The sequence below is a fragment of the Suncus etruscus genome, chromosome 3, assembly GCF_024139225.1.
Source record: "Suncus etruscus isolate mSunEtr1 chromosome 3, mSunEtr1.pri.cur, whole genome shotgun sequence".
Lineage (NCBI taxonomy): Eukaryota > Metazoa > Chordata > Mammalia > Eulipotyphla > Soricidae > Suncus > Suncus etruscus.
The window spans coordinates 18643858-18659019 of NC_064850.1; the positions used below are offsets into that span (position 1 = coordinate 18643858).

The 15162-nt window shown below is 43.1% G+C and overlaps 1 protein-coding gene and 1 non-coding gene across 3 annotated transcripts in view; both read right to left on the reverse strand.

The window, feature by feature from the left end:
- AREL1 (apoptosis resistant E3 ubiquitin protein ligase 1) overlaps positions 1-15162 on the reverse strand; it is a 58261-nt gene that overhangs the window by 28329 nt on the left and 14770 nt on the right. For both annotated transcript variants that reach the window (XM_049770351.1, XM_049770350.1), the window contains exon 2: positions 2090-2410. The gene's annotated coding sequence lies outside the window, so the exon portion shown is untranslated. The remainder of the gene's footprint in view (positions 1-2089; positions 2411-15162) is intronic.
- On the reverse strand, positions 11058-11192 carry LOC126005000 (small nucleolar RNA SNORA31). The gene has a single exon (XR_007494188.1). It is a non-coding gene; the product is annotated as a small nucleolar RNA SNORA31 (small nucleolar RNA).

Below are 15162 nucleotides of genomic sequence, written 5' to 3' on the forward strand. Positions count from 1 at the left end.
ACTCATTACTCCTTCTTGAGTCACATACCATTGGCCAAACCCTGCACTAACAACTTTGTTGTGTGCTAACCTCCTGACATACCTACTCCCAGAACAACTTGGTGAAATAAACACTATTATTCTTATTTAATAAATTGGGGAAAAAAATAGCTAGGCTTAGAAAAGTTCACCTGCCAAACATCTCCCACCTGGTTAAGAGATAAGAGATAAGTCTCAGGCTCATGTGTAAACTTGAAGACTGATGTTCTTAATTTTATAGAAAAAATGAATCAGGAAAGAGGGTGGAGTAATAGGAATAGTGAGTACAGATGACCCTTGAACAATGTGGAAGTTAAGAGCTCGATGAAAATACTCTGCCTAACTTAGCATTGATCCTTCATATATGTGGGTTCCAAAATATGAGATTAACTAGTGAACTGTCATAGTTGGAGGAATACAATAAAAGAGAAAAAAAATCAGGGACAAGTGAACCATGCAGCTCAAACTCTTGTTGCTCAAGGGCCAATTATATTGGAGGAGGGAGTGTGAAAGGTTAAAGAAGAGCTGAAAAAATAGTACAGTGGGTAGGGTGCTTGCCTTACATGTGGCCCACAGGGCTTAAATCCCTGGCACCCCATAAGGTCCGAGCCCTGCCTGGAGTAGAACCAGGAATAGAACCTGGAATAGACCCAGGAGTAAGCCTTGAGCACCACTTGATATACCCCCCATAAAAATAAAAAACAAAGATAAAAGAAAGTATGAAAAATATTACCCAATCTTATTCTGAGGAATCTCATCACAAGGCTAAAATTAGAAAGATAAATATTTATGGCTCCTTTTTAATCTTTTGAAACTAAAATAAAGTATGACAAAGGAAAAAGGAATGCAGGACCAATTATCTAATATACAAGTATCACTTGCAAGCTGGAGAGATTGTACAGCAAGTAGGCACATGCCTGGCAATGGGACTGACCCAGTTTTAATATCTGAGCTCTGACAGGAGTGATGCCTGCACACAGAGTCAGGAATAACACAAACACAAAACAAACAAAACAAAATAAAACAAAACAGCCATCTGCTTTAGTTTTGTTTTTTTTTAAGTATGAAGACTTAAAATTTAATTTCAAGGCCCAGAGTGTATGCTTTACACATATAACATCCCAAGTCCAATCCCCATCAAAACCTACTCAGCCCCACCCTTTCACAGCAGCATCCAAGTGTGGCCATCCAGCAATGCTGTCTGAGCACTGAACTCTGAGGCTACACTGTTAGTGTGACTATCGTCATGAGATCGAGGGACTGGATATATAATAGAGCAGGCAGAGCACTTATCTTGCATACGGCCAACTCAGGTTCAATCTCTGGCACCCCATATGACACCCCAGGAACTGCCATAAGTGATCTCTGTGTGCAGAGCCCGGAGTAAGTTCTGAGCAGTGCCAGGCGGGGCCCCAAAACAAACAAACAAAAAGAGAGTGATCTCAATCACCACTCTATGGAGGCAAAAGAAAAGCAATTTTATAACTATAATACCAAATAAATGTAACCCTAACATTGCAGGTAAATTGTAAACAGACATTTCTCAGAACCAAGAAACTCTTCATATTAAAAGTTGTCCTGGGGGCAGAGCTATAGCATAGCGGTAGGACATTCCTTGTACACAGCCGACCCACGTTCAATCCCTGGCGCCCCATGTGGTCCCTTGAGCCTGCCAGGTGCAATTTCTGAGCACAGAGCCAGGAGTGACCCCTGAGCGCTGCCAGATGTGACCCCCTCAAAAAACCAAAAATAAATAAAATGAAATAAAAGTTGTCCTGCTGGGGATGCAAAGTCAATTCAATGCACCTAGGAACTTTGATAGCTATTCCCTATTGAAAGGTATAAAACTAGTCACTGAGTTCACATTCTACTTCCTGAGAACAAGTCAATGTTAGGGGTTTGCTTTTGTCTTTATTTTGGGGTCACACCTGGCTTACCTGAAGGCTTCTCCCGGCTCCAAGCTTGGGGGTTGCTCCCAAGTGGTACCAGAGAAGACTCCCCAGGCATGCAAAGTATGTGTTGAGTTATCTTTCTGGCCTAACCTGTCCATCTTAACCAGATGCTCTCTTACCTTTAAACGAGGGCCCATGTTCTGAGAACGAAGTGGCACAGTGCTAGTCACCAGAAAAGGTGGCGGGTGGCCCCTTTCACCTTATCTTCTAGCTTCCACCAAAAAGGAAATGGCTGCACTGTTGACAGAAAGTGTCTGTCCATCAAACCTTCGCTGAAGATCAATCAGAGAAGCAAGGAGCCTGTGTTTCTGGAAGGAAGTTGAGGAATTCCATCGTGGAGAAACTGAACCCCTAAATGGATCATCCCTGGATTTCTCTCTAGTACAGGTTGCAATTACTTGCTGAAGGATGCATCTGTTTGACTGCCCCAGGAGCTTATCCTACAAAAGAAAAAATAGACAGTAGAATATTTAATGACTGAAAGCGAACCTCCAGAAATCAAGAGGGGGTTAAACAAGGTAGCAGAAACCCTAAGACACAAATATAACTCAAACCCTGACAAAGCTTTCCCAATAAAAACTCTTAACACCTTCCCCTGCCACAAGAAGAATAAAGTGGCAATCTCAACGCTGGAGTTGTGCCACTCCCAGAACAAAGTTTTAACATCAAGCCTTCAGGAGCAGCAAACTAGAGCACAGTTATCCACAGTGAACGTGTACCCAGGGAGAGCTCATGAGTCTGCCTTATGGGCACAAAGCTTGAGTTCAATGCTTGGTACCACCTAACATGCTGAGGGTAATCCTCAGTAGGACTGCTATTTGAGATTCCCTGGTGTCCCATTCTGTGAAAGCACAACCAAATATGCAAGCTTAACAGCTATGTGCGTGAACTCTGGAGAGCACTGCCATCAACCACGTGAAGGGTCACAAGAGGAAAGGGGAAATTTTAAAGTAAATTTGAGTGTTGGAGCAACTGTACAGGGAGCAGGGCTCTTGCTGTGCAAACAGTCAACCTAGGAGTCAATCCTCAGCACTACGTATGATCCCAAGTCCCACCATGAGTGATCCCTGAGCACAGGGCAACAAGAGTAAGTCCTAAGCACTGCTGGGTGTGGCCCAAAAGCCAAATAAATAGAAAAGTTTTTAAGTGAAACTTACAGGCAAGAGAGAGAGAAAGAGAGAGAGAGAGAGAGAAGAGAGGAGAGAGAGGAGAGAGGAGAGAGGGAAGAGATAGGGGAGAGAGGAGAGAGAGGAAAGAGAGAGAGAGAGAGACAGAAAGAGAGAGAGAGAGAGAGAGAGAGAGAGAGAGAGAGAGAGAGAGAGAGAGAGAGAGAGAGAGAGAGAGAGAGAGAGAGAACTCTGGATAGGACACTAACTTGCAAAAGTCAATCCAGGACTGATATTCCCAGCACTTTGTAATGATTCCCCAAGCCCTGCCAGTAGTGATCCCTGAGTACCAGCCAGGAGTAAACATGAACCCCCAGTGACCTTCATCGTTTATGGTTTTGGGGCCATATAAGGCACTGCTCAGGGTTTACTCCTGGCTCTGTGCTCAGAGATCACTCCTAGTGTGTTCAGAGGGTCAATATGGGATGCTAGAGTTTGAACCTGGGTCAGATGCATGCAAGGCAAATGCCCTACCTGCTATATACTACTGCTCTGGTCCTGCCCCAGTTACAGCTGAATGGGGCTATGGAACTGGGTCTGGAACAAAGTGATGAGATAAATGAAAAGTTACTGAACCACATCACAGCACGCCTTATAATATTTCAAAGAAGGCAATACTCGGTTAAAAAGGAGAAGCTATCAAAGTGCTCCTTTTGTACCCTCTATGCATTTCTACATGGTTGCATAACTGCTGGTTTGTCTTTAAACAGTAAGATTTATGATGGAAGAAGAATCTTAACTTCCAAGATAAAAAGTCACTATGCTAGTAAAATTAGTCTGCTTCTCAAATAGTTGTGAACTAAATATAACAAAAAGAAGATATGAGCAGGCATATGTAATCATGAAAAACAAAATAATCATGGGGTCACAGCACAGCAGTAGGGACTTTGCCTTGCACTCAGTCAACCCGGGAAAGACCCGAGTTCAATCCCCAGCATCCCATATGGTCCCTTGAGACTGCCAGGAGATTTTCTGAGTGCAGAGCCAGGAGTAACCTTAAGCATCAATGAGTGTGACCCAAAAACTAACAAAAAAAGAAAAGAATCAGGCCCAAGTTGCAGATCAGATGTTGAGCACAGGCTTCTCAAGTGTGAGGCCCTAGGTTTGATCCCCAACACCACAAGACCCTGGGTTTGATCCCCAACACCACAATTAAATAGAAAGGCTTAACCAAGCATTAAATGAAAGGAGTCTATACCCATATGACAGGAGCTGTCAGTGCTTCATAAGCATCAATCTATAACTCCAAGCCAAAGATAAACAACAGGACTTATTTCACAGATACAGAAAATGAGACACTCTCCCACGTACCTTCTCAAGTACCTTCTCAAGACTACACATAATAAAGTAGAATCAAAGCCAGGCAACCTGGACTCAAAATCTACGACTTTATTGTGTTCTGCCATGGGAAACCAAATATGACATATAGCTAACAACAGCAGAACAAAATAAGTAAAGGCCAGTGTTACTTCTCCACGAGGCCAAATGCTAAACTCACTTGGATGGTGAAACCCTCCCACAGCTTGGGGGGGGGGGGGGTCCGTCTGTGGTTGGTAATTAAGAGTTGCTTGGGAGGAGGGAAGAGGGACAGATGAGCAAGGAAGGAGATCAGCGACTCAGATTGGATGTAGAGAGGCTGCTTAACTTAGAGGTCATGTAAAGAATATGCACGTGGCGGTTAGGACCTTATAATGAAGCTGGATGTCTCCTGAAACTTTATCTGACTGCTGTGGATCGTTTCTTTGCCTTTATCCTGAACCTACAGACCTGTGGGCTGAGGGGGCTGCAGATGCTGGGCTGAGTCGAGAAAGGCCTCACCATCCATCCACCACCAAATCTAGGACTTTATAATTAATTCAACAGACCAGGAGATCAAACAAGCTGGCAAACTTTTACAATTAAAAATAAATAAGGATATGTATTTACTTTAAGATATGATGATAGACTTGTCAACTACATAAGCCAAAACCTAGGTCAACTAGTAATTGAAACCAACTTAAATGACAGTTACATAAACTTTAAGAAATCCTGAGAATGCTATATAAGCATTTAAAATAAATGACACTTTTAAGGAATAACACAGGGAACCGTTCCCAAATAAAATGTGAAATTATAAAGCACGAACAAAAATTATTTACACACATGAGCCCAACTTTTAAACTGTAACAGTAAAAAAAAAATTAGAAAAAACAGAAATGATAACTAGCCGTTTCTTGGTGATGAATTACAATTTTTATTTTCTACTTACAACTTTTGGTTTTCTTGAACTCTTAAGGACACAAAAAAAGTTTCTACTTTTGAAAAAAATATATTTTTAGGGACTTTTTTCATTTCCCTAAAAAGGGAATGTGGGATTGGAATGAAGAGAAATAGTACAGGGATTGCACTCAGCTAGCTGACCCTGGTTTGATCCCAGTCACTACTACATGGTTTCCCAAACATTGCAGGGTGCAGCTCTGGAGGTCTTTGACCTTTGCTGAAACAGCCCAGGTAATCTCTGACCCTTCAGGATCTATGCAGCACCACACTCTTGGATCCTCACATTGAGCCACCAAGAATCACATGAGAGGGTTCGGAGAGGGATCAGAGCAAGTACAGGAAGGGGTTAAGGCACTTGTCTTTTATGCAACCAAGCCTGGTTAGTTTTCAGGTATTACATTGCCAGGAATAAGCCCTGAGCACTTCTGAGCATGACCACACCAAACAAACCTACAAAACAAATAAGAATCACTAGGTAGGACCCCTGGACCTCATAAGCACTTCTGGGAACAAACTCCCACAAAATAATAGTAATAAAGAGAGAATGAGAGGCTGAAGAGATTGTACAAGGGTTAAAGCACATGTGTTGCACGCAGCAAACTCTGGTTCAATCCCCTGCACTTTATAGCTTCTCATATATCACCACCACCCGAGTACCACCAGGTAATCCCCTGTATTACATCAACACATTCTTGAACTCTAGCTCTAAACCAATGGACTGGTCAGCCAAGTCAGGAGTAGCCTGCCACCCTCAACCCTGGAAGGTCACTACTTCAGACAGACAGACAGACAGACACACACACACAAACACACTAAATTAAATTAAAACAAACACAGAAATGAGTAAATAAGTTAACTTTCTATTCAAATTAAGACTTAAAAACTAGACATAGGAGGCCTGAGAGATAGCATGGAGGTAAGGCATTTGCCTTGCATGTAGAAGAACAATGGTTCGAATCCCAGTGTCCCATATGGTCCCCTGAGCCTGCCAGGAGTGATTTCTGAGCATGGAGCCAGAAGTAACCCTTGAGCGCTGCCGGGTGTGACCTCCCCCCAAAAAAACAAAAACAAACAAACAAACAAAAAAAACAAACGTAGACATAGAAAACAGAATTACTAGATTTGGGTGGGAGGTTTGAGGCCACAGGCCATACTTCTGGCTCATTACCCAGAAATCATTCCTGGAATGCTCAGAAGACCATATGGAATGCTAGGGATTAAATCTGGGTCAGTTGCATGCAAAGCAAGTGCCCAACCCACTGTAGTATGGTTCCACCCAAAATTACTAAATGTTTATTTTTAATGCATATAGGTCATCAACCCAGTGGCTGGCTATTTATTAAAACAAATAGTTTTATCCTAATTCTATCATTTTACTATTCCCCCATCAGGTATTAGCAATTTTATCCCAAAGTTTTCCATCTCTCTTGTGAGTTTAAGATTCAACACAAGGGCCCGGAGAGATAGCACAGCGGTGTTTGCCTTGCAAGCAGCCGATCCAGGACCAAAGGTGGTTGGTTCGAATCCCGGTGTCCCATATGGTCCCCCAAGCCAGGAGCAACTTCTGAGTGCATAGCCAGGAGTAACCCCTGAGCATTACCGGGTGTGGCCCAAAAACCAAAAAAAAAAAAAAAAAAAATTCAACACAAGTACCAATACCATTCCTGGTCCAATTTCCAGGCACAACCAATCACTTGAAATTCTTTTTGTTTTTTTGTTTTTGGGCCACACCCAGCGGTGCTCAGGTGCTCAGACAGCTCCTGGCTGTCTGCTCAGAAATAGCTCCTGGCAGGCACGGGGGACCATATGGGACACTGGGATTCGAACCAACCACCTTAGGTCCTGGATCGGCTGCTTGCAAGGCAAACGCCGCTGTGCTATTTCTCCAGGCCCTCCTTTGTGAAATTCTTGTACTAAAACTACCACTATTAAAGAATTTATTAAAATGCAATAGAGGGGGTGGTGCGGAGCAGTAAGGCGTCTGCCTTACCTGCGCTAGCCTAGGAAGGACCATGGTTTGATCCCCTTCCCCCTCTACCCCGAGTAGAGGAGATAAGGTACTTGTCTTTCATGCAGCTGATTCCAGGTCAATATCCAGAACTATTGGTTCCAACTCCAGACAGAGCCTGGAGTAGCCTTCAGCAATGCCAGGTGTGACCCAACACCCACCTGACACCCCAAAAGGACAGGCCAATTGTTTTTACAGTAGTCTCTCCCAAAGGGTGATGGACCTTAGGACACTAGTGACATCTTATTCACCTTTGCCAACAAGAATCAAGAGTGGTGGTCAGAGCTGAAGTGAGTTACATTACAAGGGAAGTTGAGGTTGACAAGCACGGGTTGGCAAGCCATCCTATTATTCTACGTCTCTAACAGGCTCCCAGATATGGTTGATAAGGCCAGTTTTGCAGATAAGACTTTCAGGAGAGCCTAAAGCAATCTGCAAACTACAGTACAAGCCAATTCTAAAATTCACAGTTTATAATTTTTAAAAAAAGAGGGGCCGGGCGGTGGCGCTAAAGGTAAGGTGCCTGCCTTGCCTGCGCTAGCCTTGGACGGACCGCGGTTCGATCCCCCAGTGTCCCATATGGTCCCCCAAGCCAGGAGCAACTTCTGAGTGCATAGCCAGGAGTAACCCCTGAGCATTACCGGGTGTGGCCCAAAAACCAAAAAAAAAAAAAAAGAAAAAAAAGAAAAAAAAAAAAAAGAAAAAGATTTGGTTAAAAAGAAAGGATGAACACAGCCAATTCATTCATTTACATTCTGTGACTGTTTTTGCATTATAAGGCTGAGTTGAGCAGAGATGGCAGAGCCCATCTGTAAGTTTTATACAAATCATTTATAAAAATGTTAGCAATTTCTGGCACAATGGTCTTAGTCTACAGCTGCATAATTGTATAAATGAATGCATTTTAATAATTTTTTAAAGTCTAAAATTAATTTTCTTCCAGTTCTTCTATTCCCCTCTTAGGAAAAAATTTATAAAACTTCCAATGTTATGCAAATGTTTCTTCTGGTTAATTTCAACTGTTGGATAAAAGCTTTCTACTTCCCTTACCTCAAGCAGGAATTTTATACAAATCATTTCCCAAAGTACGTATTTTTTACAGTCATGCCTACATTCCACCAAGGCTACAATTTCCTAAAACCAGGATGTTGGGAATCAAATAAGGTATCTGGGTTTCTAAAATTAACACTAACTTACTGATTTGGTCTCTTTTACTGATTTTAGAGGACTACTCTCAAAAGCCATGAAAATCTTGACATGCAAGTTCACTTTGGAATTCTGGTTTAGACAGAGCTAGTGACAGCACCCAGGAGTTGGAAATATCACCCAAGTTCCATCATAGAACAAGACAGAGGTCAAGAAAACATCTGCTCATGGAAGATACAGTTTCCAGTATTGCTGAGCCTTAAGTCCGGGGGAAATCAAATTAAAAACAAAACAATAAATACTTAGTAAAAAGGCCCACTGGTTAGAGAGGTCAACTTAAAGAGGTTTTAGGAAATCAAGAGCACCAGATACATGTTTAGCTTCCTCTTCTCTTAATGTAACTTCTTGGTTTATGCTTCCCTTCTCCCAATTAAAGGTCCCCCATCACAATACCCTCCCCCAATACATTCAGACTCTTGAGATATTTATATTGTCGTGCAGCCCTGCTATCTTCCTTCAGCCAAGTTACACGGTTTTCATTTCTATTCTTTCCTCATCAGTCAGCCCCTCCAGTCTCTTAATCACTCCTGCGGGTCTTCTGTGAACTCTCTCCAGCTGGTCCCCAGTGTTCTGGTAATGAGGTGCCTCCAACTGACTGCAGCCTTCCAGGAACAACCTTGTTAGTCAGAACAAGATGAGCTCAGCCTCCTCAGTTCCATGACATAATACTCCCGAGTAGACAATCCCCCAAATCCCAGAAATCTAGCATGCTGCCATATTAGATGAGGGGCTCATTCCAAGTCCCCTGGATTCTGGGCACAGGGACATGCCAGACATGTGAGAAGCCAGTAACTGTTACTAAAGGGTGTGGTGGGTGGACAGAACAAGACATTTTAGTATTAAAATGCATTCCTAAACAATCCAGAATGCATTCGATGCAACAGTTTCTAAAGAGAAATCATGGGCATGCTCATCACAGTTACACATTATTTTGTACTTGAGGGAGAAAGAGTGCTTGGGGCTCTGTTCCTAGTCCTCCCAAATGTTATATATATACTATCGGCCTTCATTTGAGGCATAGGAGCTGGGATGTTTGAGTTGGGATGTTTAATTATTTTCTATGTTTACGTTCTCTCATCTCTAGATGTTTATATATTCTCTTAGCCAAAAGCATAGACTTAAAATGTTTTAGCATATTCACTGTCATTGCCCCAATAGGTTCTTATACATGGTTCCTTCTCTAGCAGTTCTAAGTATTTGCTATATGATAGATTGTGTGCCAAGAGGTAAAGTCACAGGGGTTTTGCAGTCCTACTATCTTCATTCAGTCAAGTTTCATGGTTTTAAAAAACAAGGGTATTTTCTTAGCCTCAGCAGACTTCATTCAAGGTGGGAGATAGATGATACCATGTGGAGAGAAGTGGAATAAAGGAATGTGAAAGGCAAAGGAAGTGAGAGGGATAACTGCCAGAGTGGGGAAGTCTTCAAGAAATAATAAAGCAGTTTGGAATGAGCAAACATTGCGGGGGGGGGGGGGGTGAATGGGGAGAACAAAAAGGACTAGTACCTTAGCCAGAAAGCACAGCACAAGCAAAAGTACAAAGTAAGAGACTGGTGCCAAGATCAGCTTTATGAAAGCATATGGACAAGGGGTCATACTTGGATGACTAGTTCTAAGCACAACCCTGGGGTAGTGGGCAAGAACATGAATCTGATTGCTTAACAAACTTGGATAAGCTACTTATCTTCAGTTGCATCAGATACAAACGGGAGAGGCAGTGAGAAAAGGAAGAATTCAACTGAGGAACAAGACCTGGAGTATCACGGAGAAGAACTGGTTAAAACTAAAAACTAGGCCCAAGTGACTTGTCCCTAGAGCAGTGCGCCTCAGGGGAGAAGGCTCTTCAAGCAAACAAAGCTGCTGGGTTGCCAGGTTATGATGTTGGTTTATGCCCAGACCACAGCAAACCAGCTCACAGTAGATGAGGATGACATTGTATAAACTGAAGGACTAACTCATGTTTAAGGGTAACACACACGCACAGAGAAAAGCAGTAATAGTCCCAAATATCAACCTGTCTCATTCTTTTTATTATGAGCACTCAGTGATAATACTCAGGAATTATCAGCTATACTCTATGCCAGGAATCGCTGCTGCTTGGGGATCATATGAGATGCTGGGGATTAAAAGTGGTCAGGTGCATGCAAGGCCAGCACCACAGTGTTATCTCTTCAGCCCCTTTGTTACTGCTTAGTTTCTATTTTAGGGGCTACAAAGCTGTGCTCAAAAAGTCCAAAGGCCCCTCTCAGGATTTTTAGCCCAATTGGCTGAATAGTTCAATCCCCTTCAGTGCTGGGGATTACCGAGGCCTCCCCCACTGACCCAGTAGTTGCATCCAGTCATCCTAGGGGAACGAATGGCGCCAGAGAAAGAACCAGGATGGGTCACATGCAAACCTGAACTCTTTCTCTGGCTCCCTCTGCTGTGGTTTTGTTTGACTGTCTTTCTCCTGTATTCCTCCATTCAATCTGGGCTGCCACAATCAGACAGGCAGAAAGCACGAGGACACTTTTTTCTTGCATCTGTAGTGGAAACATTGGCAGTAGATAAGCAATTGCTGTAGGTCTGTCAAATAGATGCATCACTCTGTTCTGTTCTTTTTTTGTTTTGTTTTTGAGCCACACCCAGCAGCGCTCAGGGGTTACTCCTGGCTCTATGCTCAAAAAACATTCTTGGCAGGCTCTGTGCTATTCTCTCTGCTATCCCTCCAATCCGTATTCCTTCTATTCTTAAGTCATCCTTTATTTAGAACTTTGTATTTTAAGTGCTTTGTGTCTCATCATTTAATTCTCACATCAACTATATTAGTTACCCATATGATTACCCATATTTTTCAGAGTAGGAAACAGAGGCCCAGACGGCAAAATTTTTTTTGCCTACAGATGTCCAATTTACTACTAAAGGAATCAGGTAATGCAAACTTGTTTTTGTTCATGTGTCTAGAGGTGGCCACAGGCAGTGGGATGGGAGGTCATGCCTAGTAGTTCTGACATTGCTCCTGACAATTGCTTAGGAGATATGCCATGCTAGGTATCAAATGAGAGTTTCCTGGGGCCGGCAAGATAGCATGGAGGTAAGGCGTTTGCCTTCCATGCAGAAGGACAGTGATTCGAATCCCGGTATCCCATATGGTCCCCCATGCCTGCCAGGGGCGATTTCTGAGCATAGAGCCAGGAGTAACCTCTGAGCATGCTGGGTGTGACCCAAAAAAAAAAAAAAAAAAAAAAAGAGAGAGAGAGTTTCCTACATGCAAAGCATAAGTTCTAGACCATTGAGTTATCCCTTTAGCCCAAGAGTCTACAATCTTTTTTTGTTCTTGGTTTTTGGGCCACACCCGGTGACACTCAGGGGTTACTCCTGGCTATGTGCTCAGAAATCGCTCTTGGCTCGGGGGACTATATGGGACACTGGGGGACTGAACCCAGGTCCGTCCTAGGCTAGCGTGGGCACCACTGCTCCGGCCCAACAGCCTACAATCTCAATCAAGAATACAGATGTATGGGGGCCGGAGAGATAGCACAGCGGTAAGGCGTTTGCCTTAGACGCAGGACAGTGGTTCAAATCCCGGCATCCCATATGGTCCCCCGAGCCTGCCAGGAGCAATTTCTGAGCATAGAGCCAGGAGGAACCCCTGAGCACTGCCAGGTGTGACCCCCCCACCAAAAAATAAAAAAGAATACAGATGTATCAAGAACACCCAAGAAAGTAAAAGTAAGATATTCCTCTCACAACAGAGCTTAGGAATACTGAAAAAAATACTTGAGAGTCTGGAAATGTGAAGAAATGGGAACTCACATCCCATATGGTCCCGAGCATGCCAGGAACAATTCGTTTTGTTTTTGCCTTTTTTTTTTGGTCACGCCTGGCAGTGCTCAGGGGTTACTCCTGGGTCTACGCTCAGAAATCGCTTGGGTGACCAGATTCGAACCACCATTTTTCTGCATGCAAGGCAAACGCCTTATCTCCATGCTATCTCTCCAGTCCCAACAATCAATTTCTGATTGAAATCCTGAACACAGCTGAACACACCTGAACACACCCTGAACACCGTTGGGTGTGCCCCCCAAAAAAGAAATCTCTAGTCAAAATTAGCTTTTTTGTTTTGTTTTGTTTTGTTTTGTTTTTTTTGGTTTTTGGGCCACACCCGGTGACGCTCAGGGGTTACTCCTGGCTATTCGCTCAGAAGTCGCTCCTGGCTTGGGGGACCATATGGGACGCCGGGGGATCAAACCGCAGTCCGTCTCCTAGGCTAGCGCAGGTAAGGCAGGCACCTTACCTCGAGCGCCACCGCCCGGCCCTCAAAATTAGCTTTAACAAAATATAATTTATATACAATTATTATATCAATTTTAAGGTCAACAATTTGGACAATATTATGGTGGTTTTTAATTATGATACTGAATACATCATTGTCAACAAATTTCATGATCTTTTGTACTCTGAGGTCAATTTCCAGGTTCCAACCCACTATGCAACCATTGATACTCTTGCACTGTCATTTTGCATTGTACAGAATGCCAGATAACAGCATCAGATACAAAGTGCAGTCTTCTGTCCAACATACCTTTCTTTTTTTTTTTTTTTTTTTTTTTTTGGTTTTTGGTTTTTGGGCCACACCTGGCGATGCTCAGGGGTTCCTCCTGGCTGTCTGCTCAGAAATAGCTCCTGGTAGGCACGGGGGACCATATGGGACACCGGGATTCGAACCAACAACCTTTGGTCCTGGATCGGCTGCTTGCAAGGCAAACGCCGCTGTGCTATCTCTCCGGGCCCCCAACATACCTTTCTAAGCTCCATACATGCTGCTACATTTACCAGTTAACTCCTCATTACTGTGAGTCCCAGTCTGCTACAAGTACATGCCACAATTTGTGTATTCATTCACCAATGGAAGAACATTTGGGTTCTATCCACTTGGGGGTCAATTATGGATTAAAATGCCTCTGAACACTTACGCATAAGTCTATGTGTGGACAAACACTTTCTTTTCCTTTGGGTAAAGTTTATAGCCAGTGAGATTGCTGAATAGTGGATATATCTAAGTTATAAGAAACTGCCAGGACTGTGGGGATAGCTCAGTGGCAGAACACTTGCCCTTAGTGTGTGAGGCCCTAGGTTCCATCTCCAGTCCTGCAAAAAATAAAAAAGAACCTGCCAAAACTGTTTTCTAAAGCAGCTGTACCAACTTGCATTTCTAGTATGAGAGCTGCAGCTGTTTGATATCCACCAGCATTTGGTAGTGTCAATCTTTCTCATTTTGTGTCATTCTTTTTATCAGCTATAAAGCGGTATCTCATTGTGGTTTTAATTTGCAATTCCCTAAGAACTAATAATGGAATTTTTAGAGTAATTATCTCTTTCATATGCTTATATTTTCTATTTAAATCATTTACCATTTTAAAAAATTGATTTTGTTCAAAACACCAAAATAATTAAAAACCGAGTTAGGGTCAGAAAGATAAGAATGTAAGGAGCTTGCCTACAATGGTGGCCCACCTAGGTTCAATCTCTGACACTGTATATAAAATAGCACTGCCTGGAGTAATTCCTGAGCCCAGAACCTGAGAACCACTGGGGAAGGCCCCAAAACAATCAAACAAACAAACAAACATCCTTAGTTGTCTGGGGGGTTTGGAGATAGCTCAGTAGTTTAGAGTCCATCTCTGCAAACCCAGGCATGGCAAGGCCTGCTGAACACCACCAGGTATAGCACTAGAGGCCCCCAGCACTATACGGGTCAAACAGCTCTGCATCCTCTGCACCCAAACAGGCTCCAGCACTGAACTGATCGCCTGCTTGGCTGAGTTTTGCCAGATGTGGTCCCCAGGACTCCAGAGGACTGGTTGGGAGACCCCCAAATGACAATAAATAATGAAAATTTCAGTTGTCTGTCACTACCCGCAAAGGCATTGTCTCCATTTATTTAGGAAGCATGCACCAGACGTGGCTTTTGGCTTTCCTGGTGCAGTGCCTAATTTTCCTCCCAAGAATTATTTGCCAGAAGGCCCGTTTAGAGAAGTCAATCATTGACCCTTTGCGTGGATTACTGGCTATAATTCTGACCCAGCTGTGACATTACATTTTCTCTTTTCCTTTGATTTTTTGTCTCCTTTTCTACTATAGAAATTCGGCCTTAGCCTTTCTACACTCACAAAGGAATTTCGGTACCAAAGCCCGCCAAAAGCTCCCTGCTGGCTAGTTTATTTGTGACTCTTACTTCAAGTATAACCTGGTGACAGTAACTTGTTTTTCTTGGTCTAGCTCTATGATAATAAACAATTATTTCCGTCCCCCCAAAAATCTATTTTCCGGCAACTACATAAACATCTCTCGCAAAACCTATATCTCTCCTCCTGGTTTCTTGAAAAACCTGTTTTTTGCTAAACCGAAAACATCTTGAGCTCAAGTTTCACATTACCTCTAGCAGGGCTCTTTCTCACCTACATCGAGTAGTTATTTGATATATAGATTCTAGGGCTTGGTCTCATTGGGAAGATCTTCTGCTCTTTGCATACCTTAGTTTGTGCTAAAATGTCATCGGCTGAACAGTAA